Genomic DNA, 5241 nt, shown 5'->3' with positions numbered 1-5241 from the left:
GCGTTTGTTTTTAGTCGCGAATATGAAAATAAGTGTATCGTAAAGTTAGTATTCGGAAGAATAAACCAGTTTTATTAAGTAAGGACTGTGTCGCTTAAGTTTCGTCGGAACGAAGTTACGGAAAGTTAATTAACAAACGGAGACGTAACATTATTTTATACAATTTTGTTCAAGTTGTGTTGTTGAAGCGTAATTTTTTTTTGTAGTAGATTTAACTTAAGTGAGGCCTAAATTCATACTCCAAACCAACAATGCAAAACAGACTTTATAATTATAACATTAAAACAAAAAATTCAAAAAATTGGAGTTGGAAATTATAACTAATAAGATTTATCGACTCTGTGTAGAAAGGATGAAATAGTTATAAATTACTAAAAATGTAAATATATATACCTATATAATAAAAGATTACTAACATGTTTCTATAATTAGAACAATGATATATACATATATTAAAGTTAGGCCATCTTGTAACTGGAGGTTCTCGAGCCTCGGGTTGCAATGGTTTAGTCACAGATAAAGAGACAAGATACAGGTTTTTACACGGAACAAATGTTCATTGACAATTTTACAGATTCAAATACAAACAAAAATGAACTACAATACAATAAACAGGTATAAAGTTTACACTAGAGCAATTAATCTTGTGTTTGTGTTTAAAAAGAGGGTATGGGACTGACAAAACAATGAAGACCTTAATAGGCAAAATGGCTCCTGCTAGTGCGGGGTCTCCCCTTGTAATTTAGGCTAGAAAGTGTCCCCAAGTTAAAATATAAAATAGTACAGTTTACCCTCAATTCAACATCTGCAAGTTTATATTTGAATTGCACTATAACATTAATAATGCTTCCTTTAAATGTATAATTTCGTCCCGCAATCACGTATGTTCACGGCAAACGTACAACTTAAATTTCAACTACAGGCGAAAGCCAAACGGCGCTTGTACAAATCCAATTGAAAGTTAACTGTAAAGTCGCGAGAGGACTTGAGGAGTTCTCGTGTAGGAGTTAAAATTACGGAGATAATGCGAAAATACTGTTTAAATTTCATGTCAAAATATCTGTAAAATCTATGTCAAGCCTAATTTTTGTAATCCTGTGTAAAATCTGCTCTCTCAGGCCCCCAACACTGTCTTAAAGTGATTGATACATGTTAGAAAAGCTGGCCAACGGGCAGTGAAGATCAAGGGCCACTCGCAGTTATTGTTTGTTTCGCCGCTAATTAAAAACAATGTTGTTATTCCTGTAAAAAACAAAAATTAGGCAAGCAGGCTTTTTTTAATCTTTACTTAACCTAGTTCGGGTCTTAAGGAAAGTGAACGTTAGTAACTCGCTTCAGTACTGCTGTCTTTCATGCAGGGAACTTTGAAATACAAGAAAAACTTTACATTTTTTAACTAAAGGGGTGGAAAACATGTCACAAAACTGCATAATACACTATACAGAAAAGTATCACTGAAAATTCACATTCTATTACAGATAATTATAAAGAACAAACAATTCTTAGTTAAAAAAAAGATTTACTAACCTTCCATTCAACACGTATTGACCGAGAACTGGTGGGCGTAAAGTTCACTTCTTGTGGAATCGCTTCTGGGGCTGAAAGATAAAACACGTTGTAGTAAAATATTTCTCGCTCTGGCTGAGGAATAAAGCAACATGTTGTTGAAAAACATTTCTCAGTTTATCTATTTACAAAATGTGTCCATAATAATTTACTTGTACAGAAGACAAAAGCCAGGAGGTGCTTAGAAGCTACTTTGTTGTTGTATATTTTCACAGCGATGGAGTGCTGACACTGTGCCTCTACTTCACAAAGAAATGTCAATAAATTTGTTAACATAACTTTTGAACACCTTCTACATCAATATATTTGTCTACTTATTTTCTAAAGTGTTCAAGAAGCTCTTATATTACAAATTAAAGAATGATTAGGAAATCCTATGTGAAAGTTCGAGATATCGACAAGAAGAATTTGAGTTTCAAGTTATAAACATCGAAAATAAGAGAGAGAGTCATTTCATTGTTTATTTTCTCATTCTGGGCGATTAAAAAATAAATCGTTCTGGCTACAATGTCACAACCATACCTTTGTTGAAATCTTATACTATATAGGTAAAACATTGTTTCCCGAAAAGTATCATGTTTCCTTTATGGTTTTAAACAGTTTCAAGAAATTATTAGATGTTGTTTATTTGCTTAAGATATTTGATTTTCAGATTCATAAAGAAAATCTCTTGCCATATTGTTTTATAAATACAAAATATTTCTAATTTATAGTCCTTGGAACAACAGGAATCATTAACGAAATTCACATAACGTGGCGAATAAGATTAGTAGAGTATTTATGAAAGTAATTATCATTGGGTAGCACCTTTAAAATAAAACCATGCTCACTCTAGGTCTATTATATGCAGGTTTTATAGTAAAACCATGCTCACTCTAGGTCTATTATATGCAGGTTTTATAGTAAAACCATGCTCACCTTAGGTCTATTATATGCAGGTTTTATAGTAAAACCATGCTCACCTTAGACCTAGTATATGCAGGTTTTATAGTAAAACCATGCTCACCCTAGACCTAGTATATGCAGGTTTTTATAGTAAAACCATGCTCACCTTAGACCTAGTATATGCAGGTTTTCACAGAAAAACCATGCTCACCCTAGACGTCGTATATGCAGGTGTTTATAGTAAAATCATGCTCACCTTAGACCTAGTATATGCAGGTATTTATAGTAAAATCATGCTCACTCTAGATATCGTATATGCAGGTGTTTATAGTAAAAGCATGCTCACCCTAGACATCGAATATGCAGGTTTTTATAGTAAAAGCATGCTCACCCTAGACATCGTATATGCAGGTGTTTATAATAAAACCATGCTCACCCTAGACATCGAATATGCAGGTTTTTATAGTAAAAGCATGCTCACCCTAGACATCGTATATGCAGGTTTTTATAGTAAAAGCATGCTCACCCTAGACATCGAATATGCAGGTTTTTATAGTAAAAGCATGCTCACTTTGATCGAGAGTTCTAACGGTCTAGAATAACACGCCCCTACAACCAGGGTTCAACGAAAATCAAACAAACAATTTATTAAACTGTAACAACACTTGGAATAAAATTTAGCACTTACCAAAAAACACAGTTAATAAACACGTGCCTGGCCAGAACTTGATACTAATGTTAACGAACAATAAAACATAAATATCAATGTTAATTATTTCAAATAATGGAATCAGGAAAAAGAACCAGAACAACAACAACAAAAAAAAAAAATTCCAAAAAACAAACAAACCACAACATAATATTCCAAAATCAACTTTCTATATTAATAACAATATCGAGTGACAAACAGCAATAATTCACTAACTATCTCCTGACTCAGCGTTGAAGCATATGGCAGGGTATTTATTCACTGTTAAGTCACGAGAGTACATCTCATGTAATCATAAATTTACATATTAATAACAATATCGAGTGACAAACAGCAATAATTCACTAACTATCTCCTGATACAGTGTTGAAGCATATGGCAGGGTATTTATTCACTGTTACGTCACGAGAGTACATCTCATGTGATCATAAATTTACATAATATTTTGCTACATTAATAATATACCTGTACGTCACCGATAGGGAAGCTGGTGTCAGTTTGATAATACATACATATTTACTCAAAATAAACGTGATTAGCTAGAAGGTGAGTTAACGTTTTAATGTAACTAAAAATTCATATATAAACTAAATGATAGAAGGAAATAATAAATTAATGATAAACAAAACCATAACTAAAAAAGAAAAGAAAAAATGGAATTCGCTATCTCACAAGTTTAGTAGGTTTTTGTGATCAACTTACGTTCGCTGTCGGTTGTGACGTTAATTATATTACTGGAATCACCTGGTCCAAGAGTATTTTGTGCACGTACTCGAAAGTTGTACAAGGTCAGTGAAGAAAGATCCTGGACAGTATACTGATTGGCAGTACTGTCCAGAGATATGACGTCCGTTGATTCATCCCATGATTCTGTGAGGGGAAACAATAAGGTTTATACACAAAGTGTGGGGGGTTTTCACGAAATCTGCAAGCTGTAACTAGGAGATAAAGGTGTAAACGAACCCTCTTAGTAATGTTTAACATGTAGAATCTTAAGACTAGCAAACAGTCGTGTGCAGTTAAACTGTTATAATTGAATATTAACTCCCAAACAAAGTGGTAATAAACGGCGCTGGGAGTGGCCTGGTAGTTACGTGCCCTGTCTGTGAGTCCGAGAATTCGAATTTTGCGTCTCGTTGCCCCAAAAACGGCACTTGCAATTCGGGACCGTGTCTGCACTATAAGAATAACGATCAAATCTCATCACTGGGTCAGGCCAGAAATTGGATGTGGCTGGTGTTGACTAATTGCCACCAGTCCCCTCTGGTCTTTAGAGATGGCTTTTTGCAAATAACCGTTGTAGGAACATTTTAAAATAAACAAGATTTACAACATAATTGGTATATCTCCAGAATTCCGCCCTTAAAAACTAACAACTGATAAAGTTGACTAATACAGCTTTATAAAATTTGAACCGTCTTGTGACATTAGGATTTTTTCTCCATTACTAATCCTGTTGTTAAATTCTACCTAACGCTTTTGCCATTTAAGCAGTTTTGAGGGTTTGAATCTATTAGATCCTTGTGATGTGCAATAGGATGAATCCAAATATCTTTTTTACAGGATTTCACGATTTGTGTTGTATCCAAGACATATCTTAATGGCAGATTAAGTTAAAGTGCAAATCATATAGATTAAGTTAAAGTACAAATCATATAGATTACGTTAAATTACAAATCATATAGATTACGTTAAAGTACAAATCATATAGATTACGTTAAAGTACAAATCATATAGATTAAGGCAAAGTACAAATCATATAGATTAAGGTAAAGTACAAATCATATAGATTAAGTTAAAGTACAAATCACATAGATTAAGTTAAAGTACAAATCATATAGATTAAGTTAAAGTACAAATCATATAGATTAAGGTAAAGTACAAATCATATAGATTAAGTTAAAGTACAAATCACATAGATTAAGTTAAAGTACAAATCATATAGATTAAGTTAAAGTACAAATCATATAGATTAAGGTAAAGTACAAATCATATAGATTAAGTTAAAGTACAAATCACATAGATTAAGTTAAAGTACAAATCATATAGATTAAGTTAAAGTACAAATCATATAGATTAAG

At 32.7% G+C, this 5241-nt stretch overlaps 1 protein-coding gene across 1 annotated transcript in view; it reads right to left on the bottom strand.

The window, feature by feature from the left end:
* Nucleotides 1–4027, bottom strand: part of LOC111083703 (Down syndrome cell adhesion molecule-like protein Dscam2) — a 13104-nt gene extending 9077 nt beyond the window's left edge. The window contains exons 1-2 of the mRNA XM_022380361.1: nucleotides 3863–4027; nucleotides 1528–1598 (exon numbers count right to left, since the gene is read on the bottom strand). The gene's annotated coding sequence lies outside the window, so the exon portion shown is untranslated. The remainder of the gene's footprint in view (nucleotides 1–1527; nucleotides 1599–3862) is intronic.
* Between the last annotated feature and the right edge of the window lie 1214 nt (nucleotides 4028–5241).

Source organism: Limulus polyphemus, unplaced genomic scaffold (assembly GCF_000517525.1).
Source record: "Limulus polyphemus unplaced genomic scaffold, Limulus_polyphemus-2.1.2 Scaffold10776, whole genome shotgun sequence".
NCBI lineage: Eukaryota > Metazoa > Arthropoda > Merostomata > Xiphosura > Limulidae > Limulus > Limulus polyphemus.
The sequence above is the reverse complement of the archived record's forward strand: the minus strand, read 5'-3'. Positions and strand labels throughout refer to the sequence as shown.